Source organism: Charadrius vociferus, unplaced genomic scaffold (genome assembly GCF_000708025.1).
Source record: "Charadrius vociferus isolate BGI_N301 unplaced genomic scaffold, ASM70802v2 scaffold1707, whole genome shotgun sequence".
Lineage (NCBI taxonomy): Eukaryota > Metazoa > Chordata > Aves > Charadriiformes > Charadriidae > Charadrius > Charadrius vociferus.
The window spans coordinates 12,939-36,809 of record NW_009649360.1 but is presented as its reverse complement, the minus strand read 5'-3'; the positions used below and the strand labels follow the sequence as shown (position 1 = coordinate 36,809).

The following is a 23,871-nucleotide window of genomic DNA, read 5'->3' as shown; positions in this document are numbered from 1 at the left end:
CAGTCTGCCCCCAACCTTTACATCCTCCACCAGTCCCTCTTTGTTTGTCAGTACTAGGTCCAGTAGAGCACCTCTCCTTGTGGGCTCCTCCACCACCTGAGTCAAAAAGTTATCATCAATGTACTGGAGGAACAACACAATTTAGACTTTTAATATGGTCTTCTAGAAAAAGAAATACTGACTTTTTTTTTGTTGAGCAAAGCACAAAGCACAAAATGCTCCCTATGATATTTTTAACCTTTTCCCAAACAATTTGCAGTTTAAATTAACAAGCTCAAATTTTCCACATAAAGCATTAGCACGAGTTTCCTGCATCAGACCATCCTCACATTACTCCACCCAGTCATTTCCCATCCCAGGCACCCTCAGCTTTGATGTTTATAGCAAGGTTAATTTGCTGTGTATGGTGGCTTTGCTGTCGCCTTTATACTTTGGCAATCAACTTACTATGGCACCTACAACAGTGAAAGTATTCTTTGACTTGGCATTGCCTGAACATATTATCATGGGCCACCTGTAACAGTACCCTCGAAGCACAAACATTTCATGTGCTTGGCTCTTAAAAGTGTAACTACAGAGTAGACCTTTGAACATATTGATGAAAAAAAACCCAATATTACTGTAAAAGAAAATTTTGAAGCAACATCAGGCACTGTAGAAAGAAAGATTTCAACTGTTTAAGAAGAAAAGTTGTGCACAAAGAGGGATTAATCACTGGAAAAACATCGCACAAAGAGGCTGAGATCTCTGCACTTGCAGATATTTGGAAACTCACCGGACAAGGCCCTGAACAACCTGATTTAATTTTGAAGCTAGCCCTGGTTTGAGGAGGAGGTTGGACTACAGGCCTTCAGAGGTCCCTTCCAAACTAAGCTATTCTGTTTGTATCATCTACCTACTAAGAAGAAAAAAAAAAAAAAAAAGAAAAGAAAAAAAAGCCCCAAAAGTCATCTGTCATAGCACAGCTCTCCAGTAATGTAAACATCTTATCATAGACTAAATGAGAAAGACAATGGCAGGAGGTTAACTGACTTACCTAAGGTCACAACTAGTTTCGCAGCCAAGTCCCACTCCACAGGCTGCAGACCACTGAGAAGGACCACCACCAGACAGCTGACACCAGGTCCCACCAGATCCCCTGGGACAAGTCCTGGCACAGTGCTTGTGCGAGAAGTCCAGCTTTCTCCTCTCCAGCTGTTGCCAAGAGAAGGTGCTGCCCTGGAGGCTCTTCCAAAAACCTCCACCAACCCCCTCCAAACCTCACAGAGAAGCCAAATCTGATACACACCACCACTTTCCTGCCACTCTGCATTAGTGACCTTCCTGCACTCCACAGTCTGGTTGAGAAACACCGAGCATTCTCTTTTTCAGCTCTTTAACACATACAAGTGTGCACAGGGGTTCATGAAACAGAGCTGCTCCTCTTATACTGGAGCTCCCATCTCCTCCAAAATTTCTCAGCTACAAGGAGTGTTGGCAGTAACAGGCAAGCCTTCATTTCTCTTCGAGTCACAAAGAATTTTGTTGACTATGAGGCTGTCCTACAGAGCTTGCCCAAGTAGCAATACAAGTACTGAGAGACAGTTAACAGTCACACAGATTTTTGTACGCAATTTCTGTTCACTCTTGCTAGCACACCAGTGTGGGTCATGGACAAGAAGAGACACGACTCCTGACAAGTATTTCTGTGTAGTACAGAGACACGACTGATTTCACCTAAAGCTTTAGTTTGATAGAGGAAGCTCAGCATGGTACTAGTACTAAAATTGAAATCAATATAAATGCTGTGGGTGTGGACACACCATACTACTAGTGTACATCAATATAATTCCCATACTTCAATATAGTCAGTTTCCCCAATTGCACAACAGTTTAGAATCTTTTCTTAGAATCCAATTCCTCAGGACCAAGAGAATGTATTTGTGTCATCCTTCCTTTTAAAAAAGATGCAAAAGTCAAATAAGAAAAAAAAAAAAGATTAAAAAACTAGACAGCAAAGAAAAGAATCCCTCAAGCTTCTGTATATTGGTTAGTTTTATTCACAACATAACCCCTGCTTTTTCTGTTGGTCCTGTCACTCTTGACAGCTATACAGACTAATGTTCATATTTTTGTTTTGTGCTAATATACCACCTATATATACATCATCAAAGCAACATGCCCTGCTGCCCATAAGGGAGACAGTATAGCAATGCAAGTAATTACATAGTCACAGATGTTCAACAATCCATGCAGTACAATAAAGGATCTTGACAGTTTTAAAGTCATTTGCCACTTCTTTAACACAAGCCTGGAGGATTAAAGATGACTGCATCATCTAGCAACTTGAATATTTCTTGTTCCAAAACTGCAAGAATAATCTTTCTGCTTTGTTCTAAGGTGCTGAGAAATTGAACCACCTGGCAAATGTATGCTTGGCACTTCAGTGTTGCATCCTGTTAATCAAAATAAAAATCAATTAGAAAAAAAATCACGCCTAGAGCTCTTTCCACACTCCATAATATACAAAAGCAGAACACTGCAAGTGATAAGAACAGCTTAGAGACACTGCAAAACCAGTTCAACTTACAAGGTGGATGTGACTATCTGAAGATGCACCAAAGCCTGCTGAGATTTTCAGGAGCTTCACTATCAGTTCAGCTGCAGCATCCTTAGCGAAGATAAGAGGGAGGGTAGTGACTGTTGCAGTAGCTGATGATGCTTTGATAAGATGAAATGTCCACAAGCTGCCAAGGAAGGGAACTGGTCTGTCCAAGAAGATTTATGAGTAGCGATTCCTGAAGATTTAAAGACATCAGTCTAAGCTCCACCTTCTTTGCTGTTTTAAATTAATATTCACAGTACTCAATATTGGAAGCAAGCCCAAACTCCAGAATTTGAAGGAGACAGAGCAGAAACCCCACAAATAGATGACCACTGGGAGCTTGGCTGAAAAGTAGCTCATTCAAGCAGCAAGCCAACACATGGATGTCATCTCTAGCATTCACACAACAGTACTCAGACTGCTACAGCAGCTCTAACCAAGCACAAAAGTCAGAGACGTTAAAATTTGACACATAAACATGTAAAGACAGCTAGAAAGAAATGGAGACCCTACAAGGTAAAGTCACTTCAGTAGAGGTTTAAAAAAGGCATTAAAAACTATTTTTATAAAAATTAATCTAAGTTCACAGTAGAACCAGGGACAGAAGCCAGGTCCCTCAATTTTCCATTCAGTGAATCATCTACCAACCCAGGTAACTCCTCAAGTGCTTATTCTCATAAATACCATCCTGAACAGTACAGCAGCCTACAATGTCCACAACTCTCACAGGCAGTGGAAGTATGCAGATGGAAAAGTCTCTCTGTCTACAAGCAGCAGAGAGTCTAGCCTCAGCTACCACCATCCTCCTCTCAAGGGTTTGTATACATCTGCAATACAAAAGGGCCCCCCCGGACACTGAGAAGCACCAAATTTCTACATGTTATAGAATGAACAAATACTGGAATTGTGCTGATGGCCAACACAACCTAAAGACTGTAAGGATCCAGAACTAAACCAAATTAGACTACAGAGCTGCATCCAGCTCTGGGTCTCCCAACATAAGGAGGACATGGACCTGTGTTCTGGTTCCGGCAGGGATGGGGTTAATTTTCCCAAGGAGCCAGCAGGGGACACAGGTATTCCGTCCCATGTGACCCATGCCCAGGTTATAGGGGGGAGGAGCAGGAAGTCGAGGCTTGGAGTGGGTTGCTGGTGGTCCGGGTCTGATTGGTGAGCGGCAGGACTGTAATCACGTTTGTATATTTCTTTGCCAGTGTTATTGTTATTGTTTTCTCTTCCCTTTACTGTTCTGTTAAACTGCCTTTATCTCAACCCACGAGTTTTGCCTTTTTTTTTTTCTTTCTCCCGATTTTGCCCACAGCTGTGGGAGTTGAGCAAGCGGCCGTGTGGTTCTTTGTTGCCAGCTGAGGCCAAACCACGACAACCTGTTGGAGTGAGTCCAGAGGAGGCCACAAAGATGATCAGAGGGCTGGAGCATCTCTCCTATGAGAACAGGCTGAGAGAGTTGGGGTTGTTCAGCCTGGAAAAGAGAAGGCTCCGGGGAGACCTTATAGCCCTTTCCAGTACCTAAAAGGGCCTACAGGAGAGATGGGGAGGGACTCTATCAGGGAGTGGAGCGAAAGGATGAGGGGTAATGGTTTTAAACTGAAAGAGGGTAGATTTAGATGAGATATTGGGAAGAAATTCTTTACTGTGAGGGTGGTGAGACAGTGGCACAGGTTGCCCAGAGAAGCTGTGGGTGCCCCATCCCTGGAGGTGTTCAAGGCCAGGTTGGATGGGGCTTTGAGCAACCTTGTCTAGTGGGAGGTGTCCCTGCCCACAGCAGGGGAGTTGGAACTAGATGATCTTTAAGGTCCCTTCCAACTCAAACCATTCTTTGATTCTACATCAAGAATGTGACACTGGTACATCAAGTACTTCTCAAGTTGCTCATGCACTAGAACATAGGGCAGAGAACTAAAGAGTTTGAGACTTAGGTCAAGGTGTCACAGGAGCATTCTGGGAGGTATAAAAAGAGTGACAGCATGTCAGTTTAACACATTGCTGAAGGCTAGAAGGGAATTCCCGAGGCCGACTCATACAACGTACAAACTTGTACATTGTACAAGTACATTGTCAGAAGCTTGAGAAGCTTCTGATAAGCAAATACATTCAGGTCAAAGCACATGAACTCCAGTAATTTTCCTAAACTGGAACACAATGTTGATCAAAGGCTGCTGGTGACATCTTGACACAGCACCTTGTAATGTCTCAGAGGAAATGGAAAATGGAAGATGGTGCAAGTGGGAGAAAGCTGGCAGATGTGAACTTCTTGAAGATTACCCAGCCCCTCTTGAAGAGTCCTTCAGAAGCAATGGACTGGATGAGACTGTGCTAGATTTACCCACACAGAGCTCTTGGCAAAAGCAGGATTTTGGAAACTTCGTCCTAACACCCAGTGTTTCTCTTTCCTGTTCCAACAATTCAGAAATACTGGATTGAAACCATAAATGGGAAAAGCGCTGAGAAATCAGAGATGGTCAAATCCCCCTTCAGAGCAAGGGAACAAGAAAACTCAACCTAAGATTCAACACATGAAGTTATCTGTACCCAGTAACTCATCAGAAGCAGACCATGACAAGCTTCCTAAAGATATATCTGGTCTTCAAGATGTTACATCAATGTGACTTGTCATCACATCATATGGAGTTAGGAGGGGAGCATTTTAAGGTAAGAAATAAATGTCTGCAAAACCAGTTCTGACTAAGGACTGAACAACACATTTATAACTCCTGAGACAACATGTTCAAGCAAAAAAATATTTTCCTTTTAGACAGCTATGAAAAAAAACTATGCTCAGATCAAGTGCTGCTCCTAACCTTACAGGGACTAATCCCATTGCTGAATTGTGCTTAACACAACCAACTTGAAGTCTGACCAGTACTGAAGATCAGGTTGGAAAACATCACAAACATGCACAGTAAGAGACAGCCAGGCATAAGCTTTTCATAAATTGATGATTCCTTACCACCTCTCTACATGTTCATGTTTGCCACTCAGAAAAAGCAGCAAGGCACAGCAGAGATTTATCTGACTGGCCGTGACAGGATAAATGTGAGTCTGTGAGCCTCCCAATTCTTCTCACAGAACCACAGGTATGAACGGCAGAGTCAAAGCTGCTCCTGCACTCACATTGGCAGACTGCCTTAATCAAACTGGGCAGACGCTAGACACTCTTTTCCCTCAGGGTATCAGAAAAAGCTTCACCTTAAGTTATATATAATATTGCATATGCATATGTTATACATAACAGCTGGAGCTGAACTTTGCAAGGGACGCAAAGAACAATAAGAAGGGCTACTACAATCATCAGAAGCAGACCATGACAAGCTTCCTAAAGATATATCTGGTCTTCAAGATGTTACATCAATGTGACTTGTCATCACATCATATGGAGTTAGGAGGGGAGCATTTTAAGGTAAGAAATAAATGTCTGCAAAACCAGTTCTGACTAAGGACTGAACAACACATTTATAACTCCTGAGACAACATGTTCAAGCAAAAAAATATTTTCCTTTTAGACAGCTATGAAAAAAAACTATGCTCAGATCAAGTGCTGCTCCTAACCTTACAGGGACTAATCCCATTGCTGAATTGTGCTTAACACAACCAACTTGAAGTCTGACCAGTACTGAAGATCAGGTTGGAAAACATCACAAACATGCACAGTAAGAGACAGCCAGGCATAAGCTTTTCATAAATTGATGATTCCTTACCACCTCTCTACATGTTCATGTTTGCCACTCAGAAAAAGCAGCAAGGCACAGCAGAGATTTATCTGACTGGCCGTGACAGGATAAATGTGAGTCTGTGAGCCTCCCAATTCTTCTCACAGAACCACAGGTATGAACGGCAGAGTCAAAGCTGCTCCTGCACTCACATTGGCAGACTGCCTTAATCAAACTGGGCAGACGCTAGACACTCTTTTCCCTCAGGGTATCAGAAAAAGCTTCACCTTAAGTTATATATAATATTGCATATGCATATGTTATACATAACAGCTGGAGCTGAACTTTGCAAGGGACGCAAAGAACAATAAGAAGGGCTACTACAAGTATGTCAGACAGAAAAAGAAGGTCAAAGAAAGTGTACCCCCCTGAGGAACATGACTGGCAAACTGGTAACAATGGACAAGGAGAAGGCTGAAGTACTCAACAACTTTGTTGCCTCAGTCTTCACAGGCAACCTCTCTCCCCACACCTCTCAAGTGGATGGACTGCATGGCAGGAACTGGGGGAGCAAAGTCCCTCCCACTATAAGAGAAGATCAGGTTCGTGACCACCTGAGGAACCTGAACATACAAAAGTCTATGGGATCTGATGAGATGCATCCCAGAGTCCTGAGGGAATTGGCTGATGTAGTTCCAAATCACCCTCTCCATGATATTTGAAAAGTCATGGCAGTCAGGTGAAGCCCCCGGTGACTGGAAAAAGGGAAACATTGCACCCATTTTTCAAAAGGGTAGAAAGGAGAACCCTGGAAACCACTGACCTGTCAGCCTCACCTCTGTGCCTGGGAAGGTCAAGGAACAGATCCTCTGAAAAGCTATGCTAAGGCGCACGGAGGACAGGGAGGTGATTTTAGACAGCCAGCATGGCTTCACCAAGGGTAAGTCTTGCCTGACCAACCTGATGGCCTTCTATGATGGAGTGACTACATCAGTGGACTACATCTGACTACATCAGAAGAGCTACGGATGTCATCTATCTGGACTGCTGTAAGGCCTTTGACATGGTCCCTAACATCCTTCTCTCCAAATTGGAGAGGTATGGATTTGATGGGTGGACTGTTCAGTGGATGAGGAATTAGTTGGATGGTTGCATCCAGAGGGTAGTGGTCAACAGCTCAATGTCCAGATGGAGATCAGCGACAAGTGGTGTCCCACAGGGGTCTGTACTGGGACCAGTACTATTTAATATCTTCATCAGTGACATAGACAGTATGATCGAATACACACTCAGCAGTTTTGCATCGACACCAAGCTGAGTGGTGTGGTTGACATGCCTGAAGGACAGGATGCCATCCAAAGGGACCTGGAAAAGCTTGAGAAGTGGGCCCATGTGAACCTCATGAGGTCCAACAAGGCCAAGCACAAGGTCCTGCACCTGGGTCAGGGCAGCCTCTGGTATCAATACAAGCTGGGGGATGAAGGGATTGAGAGCAGCCCTGATGAGAAGGACTTGGGGATATTGGTGGATGAAAAGCTGGACATGAGCCGGCAATGTGCACTCGCAGCCCAGAAGTCCAACCATATCCTGGGCTGCATCAAAAGAAGTGTGGCCAGCAGGTCGAGGGAGGGGATTCTGTCCCTCTACTCCGCTCTTGTGAGACCCCACCTGGAGTACTGCGTCCAGTTCTGGGGCCCTCAGCACAGGAAGGACATGGACCTGATGGAGCAGGTCCAGAGGAGGGCCATGAAAATGATCTGAGGGCTGGAGCACCTCTGCTATGAGGACAGGCGAAGAGAGTTGGGGTTGTTCAGCCTGGAGAAGAGAAGGCTCCGGGGAGACCTCATAGCAGCCTTTCAGTACTTAAAAGGGGCTTAGAAGAAAGATGGGGACAAACTTTTTAGCAGGGCCTGCTGTGACAGGACAAGAGGTAACAGTTTTAATCTAAAGGAGGGTAGATTTAGACTAGACATAAAGAAGAATTTTTAATTTATTTTTTTTTTACAGTCAGGGTGGTAAAACATGAGCCCAGGTTGCCCAGGAGAGGTGGTAGATGCCCCATTCCTGGAAACATTCAAGGTCAGGTTGGATGGGACTCTGAGCAACCTGATCTAGTTGAAGATGTTCCTGCTCATGGCAGGGGGGGTTGAACTACGTGACATTTTAAGGTCCCTTCCAACCCAAACTGTTCTATGATTCTATATGCATGCATGATACATATGCACCTATACACAGGTGCACATAAAATACATATATATATGCACGTGCATTATAGGTGCATATGTAAATTCTTGCTAATACTATCTCTACTTTGCATGTGCTCCAAAACCAGGAAAGAGAAAAGGAAACAGACATTTTAATTAAGGGCTGGCCTAAGAGACAAGAAAGCTGTACTATATACAGCATCTCATACTTAATGAAAGGAAAAACAACTGCACAGTAGTTTTATATAACAACAATAATTTTTTAAACATCAATGAAACTAACATACATATTTGATCTTTCCAAAACCTAGAGCATCATTTTGTAACTCCAGGAAACTGTCAGTATTTATTTGTTTACTCTTTACAACACTACTGGATCACAGCACCTACAGAACCTTCTTAAAATGAACAGCAGCTCTTCTTTTTTCACACAAGTTATACAAAATGCCTCACATAAGGAATTAGTCTTGGCCATCTCTAGAACACTATTTGGGGTGTTTTATCTATGCAAAAAACAATTCTGAGTTAATCATTTTGCAAGTGAGAAAGAAGTCACAACCTGTGCCCTTGCTAGCAAAGGATTATTCTCCTTCTAAGACAGACAGGTATGAATGTTTCAAAAAATTACCTCTTTGCTTATAAGTTGTTCCTCCTTTGCCAACAGGACCATCATACACAACAAACAGACAATCACGTTGTGAGTCTGAGGATGAGGGTTGGGATTCCAGGCATCAGAAAGGACACTGACCCAGTTTATTTCACATAAAATATAACCCAAGAATAAGAAACAACTCTTGGGGCTGCCTCTTTCAAACTAGGAAGGAGAAAGCAAAAAAAGACAAGCACATAAAACAATATAAGATATTTCATACTTTTCAGTTCCTTAGCCAACTATAAATCCACAGCAGCATTTTAGGTCAGCAGAGGAGTAGACAGAGGCCACTTCTCCATCATTTTACCCCCCCACACACCCCCCATAAGAGTTGCACATATAACTTTCTAAGCCTCTCGGACAACCAGTACAAAATACCAAGCTACTGCAAACCAGAAAGAAATCATCTATTACAAACTCTTGGCTGCCCATGGAGGTTGTGAAGTCCCCTTCTCTGGAGATTTTCAAGACCTGCCTGGATGCAGTCCTGAGTAATGTGCTCTAGGCAATCCTGCTTTAGCAGGGGAGTTGGACTAGATGATCTCTAGAGGCCCCTTCCAACTCTGAAGATTCTGTGATTGCATCCATTTCTCTTCACTCTAAACTACGAAAACTCATCCCAAACAGATAAGCATTAAATCCTGGGGCATTTCCACACCTACCTGCAGCTTTGCGTTGTCTCAGACAACTTGGAAGTGAGAACCACATGGCAACAGTAAAATATATTAATTCTAACTAAATACATATTAAATATATATGTAATAAATGTGACATTCAGATAGAGCAATAACAGATTACAAATACTGCCAGCTTTACAGCTTCCCACAACTTTGGCTAAGACTCAATAGCACTCCTTCACAAAAATGAATCACAAAATGAGCAGCTGTGAATGCTACAAACAAATTTTAAAAGCTTACTTGCTAAAAAAACTGTCTTCAGTTATTTTAAAGGGCAACATTGATTATGAACTTAATTGAACAGATGCCATGTACTCACTTTAAAAAACTCTTCCATAAACATCTAGTCTGGATGTATTTCCTTCCATGGAAGCCTTCTAAACTCAGTATAGAAATTATAGAGAATAAACTGGCATTTTGGGGGCTGTGCAACATTCACAGTAATGCATGAGATGTAACCAGAGCGCCCCACAGTGGCTTGGCAACAGCTTATCTAGCATCAAAGAAAATAGCTGAATTAACAACAGAAAAAATTCAGGGAAAGTTGATTACAGAAGGAAGTCCAATTTTGAAGATGAAAAACCATAAATGCAAGTTACACTAAAATATATTTATCAAAGAAAAAAAGCTTATGATTTCATGCTCTTCCTCGATCTTTTGAAGAGTTGCTGGACAATAATCTGAAGTTATAAAATACTCCTTCCATGTAGAACTTCACTGCTTTTATTTTGGGTTGTTTTGTTGTTTGTTTTTGTTGTGTTTTTTTTTTAAAAGATCTTATGTATCTCGAATTAGCTGTGGAAGCTCCATCCCTGGAGGTGTTCAAGGCCAGGTTGGATGGGGCTTTGAGCAACCGGCAGGGGGGTTGGAACTCGATGATCTTCAAGGTCCCTTCCAATCTAAACCATTCTATAATTCTATGAATTCTATAAAGCACACAATAATATGTTACTTTTAATTATTTATTTTTACAAGATAAGTTTGAATCTAGTTCATCCCTAAAAGTTGTTAAGAGGTATTGTGAAATTAATTTTTTCCATTCCTATGTCTAATTACACATTACGCACAATAAGCAATGGTAAATAGGAGCTCAAAATGATCAGTCCTGGAGGCTAAATTACCCCCAGGACTAGCTGTTGAGACACATGTATTGGTCATTGTGACATGCTACTGCATATGTTGTATGGGAACAATATCCAGACCTGGAATGAAGTCATACAACTCTCATGACAACTCATTTTGTTTTGCTTTCTTTAACATTAACTTTGTTATTTGACAGACATGCATTTATCAAACATGTTATCTACCCTTGCCAAGGAAAAAAAGTTGTCTTTTAAGGACAAAATAAAGAAATGCTCCTAGTACCACTGCAGTGATCATCTCGGATAAAAGTTCCTAACAAACAAAAAGTGCCACTATATTAAAACAATGTGGACTTCACCCACCTTTAAAGCTCTCGTGCAAAAGCTTGATGCAATCTGTAAACAAACAGACCACAGTGGCTGCTACAGGAGCGTCGCACTCTAACCAAGGGTAGCAGGGCTGGTTACTTAAAAGGAGGAGTGAAGCAACACAAATTTCAGTGTTGAGTTACCAGACCATAAATACTTAACAGTTTAAATATTCTAAAGCACAGTAAATCAATACAGTAGGTAGTACATAGTAAACCAATATAGCAGGTATCAGCAGTCCTTTTGTTCAAACTCAACTCATTAGAGCTGCCTGTTTCTTCCTTAGAAGAGGTACGTATTTTAATGTCACACTGAAGAGCCACAATACCATTGGGTAAGCAGAGATTACTTGTTTGACATTTCATAACTGAATTAAATACCAAAACACAAGAATTTCTGAATGACAGCACATACCACCTGCAGTCAACCTTCTTATTAAATGTTGGAGATGCGCTCACAGCTCAAAAAGCTTTTGGTTTTGGAAGAAAGTCAAATTTAAGTGTATAACATTACAAGCAACTCTCCATGTGAAGACAGAGGAACACAAAATCATCATAGGACTGATTTGGTCCAACATTTCTTTACATACCACTGGCATTTGGGGTTGTAATTGTTTGGCTTTTTTGTTTTCTTTTAATCTAAGAAGTTACCAGTTTTACAGAAAATTAAAAAAAAAAAAAAAGGAATCTAAATTTAAATTTGAGTGTTTCCAGAACTAAGTGCAATTCATATTTTTCTCATCCCTGCTTCCTGACCAGAGCTTGGTTATATTTCTTGTATCTAAAACAATTACTCAACCCAAGTCTTGGAAAATTTGACTTAAGAAACTCATTAATTAGTTCTGTAATTTGTAATTGTTAAGGATATATGACACAAGTCAGAGCTATTTAATGGAAGGTCACAATACAGTCATTAACTAGAAAAAAAAATCAGATGACAATGAAAGCCATTCTTATAGGGGTAAAGTCCTTACTTGAGCAAAAACACATTTAATTTTAAAATGCAATATATACCTTGCATCTTCCTTATCCAAGATGAGTATCCACAGTTTAAAGAGTCCAGCAATGACTGAATACAAGGACTGCAATGCTATAAGAAAATAAAACATAGAAGTTGCTTTTTTTCTCCTCAAATTAGCAACAGTCAACATATTACACTTTTTCAAACTTGAATACAATGTTCTTTGCTTATTCCAACATTTAATCAGTTCTTCCTGGTCAAATAAAAATTTGAAGTACAATATGCTTATTAGTAACTCTGGTTAACAATTTGATTGTTTTAACAACAATTGTAAGCACTTTGCATTGCTTAGATGTTTTATTAATATCACTTTAACACATTAGAGATTGTGGGGGTAATGATGATTCACACTTTAAACCTGCTTATACTAAAATAAAAAGTGTTTTGGCAATTTTCTCCAAATCAAAATCACATTATGGTGAAATTCAGTAGTCCCTCGTTCCCAAACCTCTGCTCAGTGCAAAAGACTTTTTCTTTGAAGAAAGTATGTTCTCTTCATAAAATAATTTTAAAGCAAGCTTAAATATAAACAAGCTTTTTCCAACAAGCATAAAGATAAAACCCTACATGGCCATAAAGTAGCATCAACATTTTACGTCTGTATTTTAATGTTCAAATTGTACAAACGCAGAGTAAGAAGATTTTACTGTATATTTAAATGGTCTTTAACAGAGGAAATTGGAGAAACTGAGTGCCTGTCCTTAAGTAATTTGCTCATAAGACACATTACCTGCTAGAATTCTGTTACTGCCAACAGGCTTTTGGGCTAAATTGGCAACTTCAGTGTCAATAAGTTGTTTAATAAGATACTCCAAAAATGTATTCACTTCAGCCACATAAGGACTCCAATTTGAAAACAGCCCAAAAGTCCTGAAGTCCATCAAAGCCAGTTGGAGTTTGCAGAAAGATGTGGAAAGCCATTCTATTGTCTCTCTAACCTGTAAAAAGAAGGAAATTATTAATCAGCTACAGAAAGACTGCACAGCAGTGTTATTTGTCACTGGTGGGCATCTGTTTCAGCTGAAAAAAATAATAAATCAACCAAAGAGGCACCCACTTGTTCTGCAGAGATAATGTTTGCAACATCCCACAATAAAGGACTTTCAGTAGAACCACTTTTCTTGAAGCTTCCCTGTTCAGTCACGGGTGAAACACATCCCAAAGCTTTAAGCGATGCCTTCCAACATCAGGGCTTAGAAGTTGCTCTGATGAGCCTTAGGAGAAAGAGAAGGGAATGCAATTGTGAAAAACAGAAGAAGGATATTAGTCCCTTTCTCAATATGAGTCAGAAAAGGTTGAAATTAGAGCTCCCTATTACATTAAAAAAAAAAAAAAAAAGGGTAAGGCATCAGTTTGAAATCCCCAAGTGTCGTGGTTTAGGCCGAATCGGCTACTGGGGACCTAGGGGACCCCAGATGGGACTGACAGATGCTCTCCTCTACCCCTCTTCAGAGAGAGGGGCAGAGGAGGAAAAAGAGACTTGCGAGTTTAGAAGGAACTAAACTACTTTAATGAAATATTAATAATAAAATAAAAATGAAATCATGAAATATATACAAAACCGTATCAAGCTCCCGAGACGACACATCAGCCACTGCAGGAAGAGAGAGAGAGCTGACCCTTTGATCCCTCAGCCTTTATACTGAGCATGAGGCAGATGGGATGGAATACCCTCGTTGGTCAGTTTTGGGTCACCTGTCCTGTCCGCTCCTCCTTGCAGGTGGAACCCCACTATGCTTTTCCGCTTCCGAACTTCCAACGGGGCAAGTAACAAAGTTGGTTGGCCTTGGTTGTTATAGCAATAAGTATAAGCAAGGTCCTCTCTGCATACCATGCCTGGGCATCAGCTATAAACATAGCTCTTACCACCCTGAGAGAGTGAACATTGTCTGCACAATATGCTGTTAATTTCAGTTGTTAGAGAGGCCCAGCTAAGAAGCGAAGTTACTCACTAAAATTGGTTCTGTTTTACCTCAAACCAGGACACCAAGTTAAGGGTGAGAGATCTTTCTAATTCCCAAACATAAGTAATTTAACATTCCCTTTTGGCATCTACATGCTCTTTTCTTGGAGAGTTTCCCAGGCATCCCTGTACATCCCTGGCTACAAACACATATTAAGAGACAGTTGCTGCCTCAGCACGTATGGTTAGACAGAAAGAACGTACTTTTGTTCTCCTTTTAGAGGCACATCAGATTATAGGTAGCATCTAACGTCAACCGGGACATTTTCAGCAGATTTCAGTATCAGTCCCAGGTCTCCATAATTCCAGTTCTCAGTTTGACATTGAAGGGTGCTCAAGAATAAGAACACTGCATTACAGACCATGGCATAATTATAATTAATAAGTGCTTCCATTAATAGAAACCTCTCCTCCATCCTTCTCCTGTAATATGTGCTGAAAATCTGTTGTCACTGATGTGTGTACTTTGGTCTGCAGAAGAATGTTTCTTTCTAGTAGAGCTAAAATATGTTTAATAAAAACACATCACATAGCATGCACATAAAAGTGCATATAGAAATGTAAGAAAGCTTAAATCATTCTTAATTTGTTGCTATTTAGCTCTACTGCATGCAGTTTACATTTTTAAGCCAGAAGAGTTCTGTATGAAAGTTCTGTATGATTCAGATACTCACTTTGCACAAATAACCTTAGGAAATCACTATAGTGATCAGGGAACTGATACTGGAGAAGGTTAGTCCAATGCTTGCAGAAAATATTAAATGGCATCAAAATATCTTCGGGTTTAAGGCCCCATGCATTGAGAGCCAAGTGCATAGACTCCAGAAGTTTGGTATGTTCAGATAGAGGTGGCTTAGCAATGCTTAACCATTGTGTAAGGTCAAACTAGAAGAGAGGACAGGAAGCATTTGTAAGTAGGAGCTTTAACAGCCGCAACACCTTTAGGAGAAGGGAAAAATTGTCGGGGGAAAAAAATCCTGAAGTGTTTATATATTTAAGAAAAACCTAATGAATTTGCACCTCATTAGCCCTAACTCAAAACCAAGGTAACGCTCTCCAAAGGTTATGATTTAGTATATCGCAGAAGTCCCTGAATTTATAAAACAAACCTCGGCAGGGGTCTTCAGATTCATAAAGATGCATATGAATTTCTATGCTTCAGTACCACTGTCAAACAAACTTACAAGCATTAGACAGGGCTAATCTACATAGTCCATAAATTTTCAGATGGAGGTGCAAAGCTTTTGTAGCCCCTAGGCCATCTGTTCAGACCTAGGTCAGTAGGGACAGTGCTGATCATTGCCACTAAGGACAGCTCAGTCATGCCCAAAACAGACTGCCTGCTATTCACAGCTGTCAAACCTTGTCTCTGTGTAACTAATTAAGAGAATCAGAGCGATATCAAAGTCTATAATAGTAATTTCTCCACTGACAATACAGGCTGACAGTATCATGCAGCCCTGAAACAAGAGATGTACAAATCACTTGCTCTTACCTAACTCTGCATGTTTTAAGATCACATATGTGGCATACATGTCCTTGCCACCAAAAAGAGGTGGAAGATTCAGTCACTGTAATCATTTTGTTTGGGTTTTTTTGTTTGTTTTTTTTTAATTTGTTTGTTTGTTGTTTTGGGTTTTTTTAAGATACCTGGGATTTATTAGCTATTTTGATGAATGCCCCTGCAGAGACATCAGGCAGAAGAAGCCATCAAGAGCCTGCTTTAATTTCATATCAAGAGTAAGGGCGCACTGAAGAGTAAGCCCTAGGAAGCACATACTGATACTATCTGGGCTAGGGAAGGGTAGTTTAAGCTTCCTATTTGCTTTTGCCTCCTCCAGCCCCTCTTGAGCTGAAATACAACACATACCATTCAGGATGAGCAACACAGACCTACAGAACCTGTCAATGTTATTTTAAAGTACCAGATTTGCATCTCTTTCTTCCTCCTAAAGTCACAGTTTCTGGGGAAAGAACACCCACAAAAGCAACCCACAAACCAGACACAGTATTCATAAGTACTTTACCTTTGTCAGCAGCATGAAGAAAACATCACTGTTATCCTCACTCAAAAAGGCCACGACTTTTGATATAAAGTCACAAATTCATTGGGAGAGGCAACAGGAGTGAAGTAAGGAGAAAGGAGAGTACAGAGCCTTCAATTCTGCAGGATCATCTGGAAGAGATGTTTACACTCTGACTCGGTCCCAATGATGAACACCTGAGGAAATCAGGAATGGTGAGAAAAATGGCCCAATGTGAATCTATCAGAAAACATACCTCTTAGAACTTTTTGTCAAGATGAGCACAATTTTGGTCCTTTTTTTTAAAAGGAAAGTTTTCTCAAAAATGACAGACTGTATGAGATCAACATCAACTAAATACTGCTGTTTCACAAGACATAATGTAAAATAAACACGTTTCCCTAGCACACTTAACAGCACTTGTGACCACAAATGTTGTCTAAAAATACCAAGAAATACAATTTTTCTGATGGGATAGCAAAAGAAAACGAATCCAGATTTCAGCAGCCCTGCCTGAAACTAGGAAAAATTTAAACAGAACTATGGCTATGAAGAGCTTTTCAGCACTTTAGCTGTTTGAGGCACTTAAGGACAGCTGCACATGGAAACAAATTGTATGTAAGAGATGAAAATAAATACCTGGACACAAAGCAGAGGCTAATGTTTTTTCTCAGAGCGCTCACGTAATGTGTTCCCCACGGCAAACATTATAACCAACAACAAGCACTTATATTCTCTACCAGCAAACTTCCAACTAACTCTCTACAAAAAGAATACTGCAAGACTGTAGATGAGAGGTATCTAAATACAAAAGTTGATAAAATATACATCAGCTAGAAAATGATCAGTAACAGCAAAATATATGCCAAAACACTCTTTTATACACTGGAAGTACCCAAACTTTAGTTACCTGCCCAAAAATCCAGCCTACCTTAGCATTTAACTAACACAGTGAGCCGACTGGAAAAGGGGAAACATAACCCCTCTTTTCAAAAAGGGAAAGAAGGAAGACCCAGGGAACTACAGGCCAGTCAGTCTCACCTCTGTGCCTGGCAAGATCATGGAGCAGATCCTCCTGGAAACTCTGCTGAGGCACATGGAAAACAAGGAGGTGATTGGTGACAGCCAGCATGGCTTCACCAAGGGCAAGTCATGCCCAACGAATTTGGTGGCCTTCTACGAAGAGGTTACAGCGGCAGTGGACAAGGGAAGATCAACGGATGTCATCTACCTGGACTTGTGCAAAGCGTTTGACACTGTCCCACACGATATCCTGGTCTCTAAATTGAAGAGACACGGATTCGACAAATGGACCACTCGGTGGATAAAGAACTGGCTGGACGGTCGCACTCAAAGAGTTTCGGTCAACGGCTCAATGTCCAAGTGGAGAGAAGTGACAAGTGGCATTACTCAGGGGTCCGTACTGGGACCTGTACTATTCAACATTTTTGTCGGAGACATGGACAGTGGGGTTGAGTGCACCCTCAGCAAGTTTGCCGATGATACCAAGCTATTTGGCAAGGTAGACAGGCTGGAGGGGAGGGATGCCATCCAGAGGGACCTGGACAGGCTGGAGAGGTGGGCCCAAGCCAACCTCATGCATTTCAACAAGGCCAAGTGCAAGGTCCTACATCTGGGTCGGGGCAATCCCAAGCACAAATACAGGCTCAGTGGGGTATGGCTGGAGAGCAGCCCTGAGGAGAAGGACCTGGGCGTGCTGATTGACCAGAAGCTCAGCATGAGCCAGCAATCTGCAATCGGAGCCCAGAAGGCCAACCGTATCCTGGGCTGCATCAAAAGAACTGTGGCCAGCAGGTCAAGGGAGGTGATTCTGCCCTTCTACTCCACTCTCGTGAGACCCCACCTGGAATACTGCATCCAGCTCTGGAGTCCTCAACATAAGAAAAATATGGACCTGCTGGAGCGTGTCCAGAGGACAGCCACAAGGATGATCCGAGGGCTGGAGGACCTCTCCTATGAGGAGAGGCTGAGAGAGCTGGGGCTCTTCAGCCTGGAGAAGAGAAGGCTCCGGGGAGATCTTATTGCGGCCTTCCAGTACCTAAAGGGGGCCTAGAGAAGAGCCGAGGAAGGACTTTTTACTAGGTCATGTAAGGACGAGGGGGAATGGCTTTAAACTGGAAGAGGGCAGGTTTAGATTAAACATTAGGAAGAAATTTTTCACTTTAAGGGTGGTAAGGCATTGGAACAGGTTGCACAGAGAAGTTGTTGAGGCCCCATTGCTGGGGATGTTCAAGGCCAGGCTGGACGTGGCCTTGCGCAACCTGGTCTAGTGGGAAGTGTCCCTGCCCATGGCAGGGAGGTTGGAACTCGATGATCTTCAAGGTCCTTTCCAACCTAAACCATTATATGATTCTATGATTTATTAGCACTAAGCAGGCACGTCAGAGCAACAGTTTTTATTTTACAAGCTTAAAGTCTCCTAAAGACTGTGTATATTGTACAATTAGTTGAAAGGAAAATGGGATAGCAGCTGAGAAGTCAATTTCCAGGCTTCTGGATGTTTTAGACCCCCAATATCAGCAGGCAATTAGAATAAGCATTAGGCATCCAAAAATCAGAGAATAAACTCACTTGGCCTAGAATCTCAATGCAGGATGTGAAGAACTGCCTTGTGGGAGGATTGCGTTGAGTTTCATCACACACATATTCCACTAACGTAAAAAACAAACTAATTCCGACTTTCTTAATTGCAGGCACAGGCTGCACCTTGTAGATATTTATTAAGGCCCTGGAAAAAAAAAAAGGCAGATTAAATTTACGTATGGAAAATAATCTGTGACAATAAAGAAAGGTTTCTTGCCAATATATAGCCTTGAGATGGGTATTTCTGGTTTACATGATAATCAAGCATGGGTTCACAGAATCACAGCATGGCTGAGGTCGAGAGGGAGGGACCTCTGGAGAACATGTGGACTAACCCCCCTCTTACTCAAGCAGGGCCACCTACAGCTAGTTGCCCAGGACTATGTCCAGGTGGCTTTTGAGTATCTCCAAGGATGGAGACTCTACAACCTCTCTGGGCAGCCTGTGTCACCCCTCACAGTAAAAAAAAAAAACAACTGTTTCCTGATGTTCAGAGAGAACCTCCTGTGTCTCAGTTTGTGTCCATTGCTTCTTGTCCTGTCACTGGGCACCCCTGAACAGAACCTGGCTCCAACTTCTTTGCACCCTCCCTTCAGGTATTTCTATACATTGATGAGAACCCCGAGCCTCCTCATATCCAGGCTGAACAGTCCCAGGTTTAGCTTAAGTAATTTTGCTGCCTGAAATGGGTACCTCCAAACCTTAGAAAGTCTCCATAATCAGAGTCAGAAAGTGATCATCAAAAGATTTTTCACAGCATAGTTCCAACAGATTATTTCTCCCTCAAATCACACGTTCATCATGTTCTTAGGCCATCTCAACTACATTTGTACTGCAAGAAAATTTACCTCATTTTACTTAACAGGCTCAGCAATAAAAGAATTAAAACAGAATCAATCTTTTCTTGTGCATTGCCAAATGTTTTATTGAGTTCAAACCCCCATCTTCACTGAGTCTGAATTAAAACATCTGAAGAACATGCAGTTCCAGATGTAAGATCAAGAACTAGCTCATCCACAGAATTTTTCAGATTAATGATCAAGAATGAACATGTAGAAATAGTAACCAAATATTTTAATACAGTGAGTACACTCCATAGGAAACCAACTACACTAAAAGAATCCCAGCAGAAATCTAGGAGATTGAGAAGAATGGTGTTGCAAAACTGCACCTACAGGATGAACTCTAAAAGGCCTTCAAGAGGAAGGCAGCCTTGGACTAATCCATTTATTCACCCCACCAAAAGAAAAGATATTACATAGTCCTCTTCCACTGCACAATTTTGTTTCATATATTGAAAAGATACTTCAATTCATAACTCTCTATTAAAGAACTATGTCCTGCACTACAACAGGGAAAAACCTACATAGAGAGATACTAAAAACATATAGTTTAGCCTATGACTGAGACAGCTGTGCCATTTCCTGAAGTTTAACATAGCATCCTTGTCATCACTCAATGTGCTTTTGCAGGGTTAGAATGACTATTCTAATGCAGAATACAATAAATCAGAAGAGAAAACAATACTGTGTGCCCTGTTGAGGTTGAATGACCAGCAGTTAGCTCTTCTGATAACAGAGAGTTGTTCCTTTAGAGGTCTGTGTCACACATACAGGTCTCAGGATTCCAGCTCTGTTGATGACCCAACCTGACAAGCATTACGAAAAACACACAAACAGGTTCCACATTTTAACTCTAACATACAGAAAAAGAAATATAAAACATCACTACCTAAAAGAGTGTCTGAACAACCTACGATATAAAATTTTCCACATGTACTGCTGCTTCCAAAACACCCAGAGAAGGTGGCTTTGTAGTTTCTGCCTGCAGTTGTCTCACTTCTTTACGCAAAGCATGAAGCTGCTGGCTCACTGCTTCATTTTTACGTTTCCCTTCAAACTAAATGACAAAAAGACACTTATTAATTTCAGAATATCTTTTGCTAAAATTCTTCAATGTTGCAACTATTTGTAAAAATGAAGCAGAGCCCAGTGAGAGAACTCTGAATATAGATGGTTTTCCCCTGAGAGTTTTGATCAGATTTAGTACATCGTGCCCAAGCACACATCCTTGGTCATGTTCCTATTTAATTATCACACACTAATATAATTCATGTCTTTTATGTATGACTTTTAATCCACAGGAACTGAAACTTAGAGAGGATCAGGAAATTCATATACCAAGCAACATGGGAATATTTCTACAAACATTATCATGCTTCTATTCCTATCAGTGAGCGTATTCCCACATTCCCACATTGGGAAGCAGTTTAGAATGGATGCTATGAGCAAAACAATTTTTATGCAACAATTCATTCTTCAGCTGTTGATCTGCATCTCCTTTTGAGTATTACATATTAGGTATTTCAGGTAACTATTATGTGTGTATGGATTTATTTGGTCAACTGCTACCATTCTTGTAACCATTCAGCCATTTCACTTACATTATCCATGTCCAACAGCCCCAAAACACAAGTGATGCCACATTTCTAACCTGGACAGTTAGAAGAGCTGCTCCCTGGCAGCCTTTATTTGAAGTTCCCCAGCATTCCAAATGGAGGGCGATCTGCTTTTCCCGATTGACATACAGCTTAGGTACCTGGTCCAATATTTCACTATTGAGAGCAACATACTGAGATTCCCAGAGAGCTGCAGTTCTGATAAGCATTTATGAATAAAGTTAACAAAATCTTTACTGAAAACAGTAATACTAAGAATTTAAAAGCAAGAGATGAGACTTCAATTTAATGTGCTGTACAAAGACTTGCGCACTTTCCTAGAAAACACAAAAGGTTATTAAATGAAATTGAGTTAAAACTTCAAAGTAATAGCACTTCAAAGTAATAAAGAAATAGGTTCATAAGAACAAAACTACTCAAGCCTGCATGAGTTCTTTTGAATTATTCTATATGATAACATGGAAGAAAATTAAATAGATCACCCTCTGTAGGAAATCTAATTTTCCACCAGACAAAAAAAGCTGGACTGTGGGATGATTCAGTCAACAATAAAAAGCCCACCTAAAATTACTGCTGGAATTGTTTAGACACATCCTCTCTTGGGCTTGGCAAGTTTTGTTTTGGTTTATAATATTTTTATTAAATGAATATACTGGGTGAGAACAGCTATAGATTCATCAGCTGTGTTTGAAAATAGTTCTCTTAGTAGGAATATAAGGAACAGAAATTCTCTTTCACTCACAAAGCTAATACTCCCAGCAACCAGATTTCTCTCTGTGCTTCATATTACAGCTACTACATTTGTGGAAAAGGGTTAACTAACTTATTGTCAACAAATCTAGGCTAAAGGGAGGCTTTATTTTGTATGCCAAATGAGAAAAGAAACTATAGAAGTTGTTAGATTCAGCTGATGTCATTAGATAAGACAATTAGTCTTATTTTAAAGAAGTAGAATTGTAACATGATAGCTAAGGGGAAGAAAAAAAAAGGAACAAGAAGCAGAAGTCAAGTATTGACAGTCTTGTGCCAGCACCACAAATGAGACTGCTATAAAGGGCACCTGAAGACACTGCTAGACATGCCAGTGAGGCAGAAGGAAAACAGCTATATCTTACGTGGCATGTCACTGCAAGATGTTAAGATCCACGCGCATGAGCTGAATTGCTTCTTTCTGACTACTGACTGGCAGAGGAAATAACTGGCATGGTCTGGAGCAGAATAAGGGGCTTGGGAGTATCAAACTTCTTCAAATTATTCATTATCCTCTCTTTGGCTAGGAAAGAAAGAAGAAGCAAGTTTTGTCAGTAAGAAAAGTTTAGGAGAAAATTAACAAAAACATTATTTTTTTGCATGAAACATTTTTAGCAGCAGACAAATATTTCCCAGGATTCCTCCCTTTAAAAAAAAAAAAAAACAAACCTTAACTAATCTTCCTATTTTTGTTGACAAAGTTTATTTCACACAGCTAATTTTCATGACCAACTCCACCACACAACATTAAGATACGAGGTCCCATTGCTTTCCTTGTTTCCCCCAGCCACTCCTACCTTCTAGCCTTCCAATTTTCCTCTTCTCACCCCATTTATTCCCCTCGTCTGACAGAGGCTCCCAGACCCAGTCTGATAAGCCAAATTCATCTTCGTCTCTAGTCTTGTCAGCTCCAATTCTTCCCCAAAGCACAGCCTCTCTCTAGGTCAGCTAGCTCTCTCCTGATGACTCCCACTCAGTTTCTTTGCCCAAATAATGCCAATTCACATAGGAAACCATTTCAGTTTCCTCTATTGCCTCCTCTTTAAAAAAAAAATAAAATAAAATCCAATCTCACCATATCCTTAATATACCTACCATGACTATTATCCCTTTCTGTGCTAGAACAATCCTTTCACCATGCCAAAATTCCAGGGAAAGGCATTGGGAACAACAACAACAAAAAAAAGAGACAATCTTTGTTTTCAGTTACAGTGGTTTTTACCTTTGCTTGCAGCTGTCTCTATCTAAATTTCAGGAAGAATCAGCCTGTCTGGAGTATGCTCTGTGTGGATGAATCTTTGGGGAGCTCACCCATGAAGCTCTAGGCACAACATCACCTTTTAACTTTAAACCAAAAACATTGACGTTAGCCTCTCACATGGGCATCTTAGTGAGAACACCATGAAAACTTCATGCAAAATACTGTACCCATAGAAAACAAACTGCATTAACATCTTTATTCACAGGCTTCATTATGTTCCTAAAGAAACCAGGGTTTCAACATGCTCATAATTCTTTCTGATCTAGTTTCATTAACAAGTATTCTTATCTCTTACCTGATAGAGTTGGTGAAATCTGTTTGCCCTGCAGAAACACAGGTTGTATGTGATTCAAGCTGAACCTGCAGCCAAAGGTTGAGTTCAATATTGACATACTCCATCCACAAATCCTAAAGCACAAAAAATTAAATTATCATTCTCATTTTTGGTTGGTACCTGTCGTGGTTCTGGCAGGGATGGGGTTAATTTTCCCAAGGAGCCAGCAGGGGATACAGGTATTCCATGCCATGTGACCCATGCCCAGGTTTGGGGGGGGA

The 23,871-nt window shown here is 40.9% G+C and overlaps 1 pseudogene; it reads right to left on the bottom strand.

Moving 5' to 3' along the window:
• Nucleotides 1-2,279: 2,279 nt before the first annotated feature.
• The window catches only part of LOC104290386, a 34,211-nt pseudogene continuing 12,619 nt past the window's right edge, over nt 2,280-23,871 (bottom strand).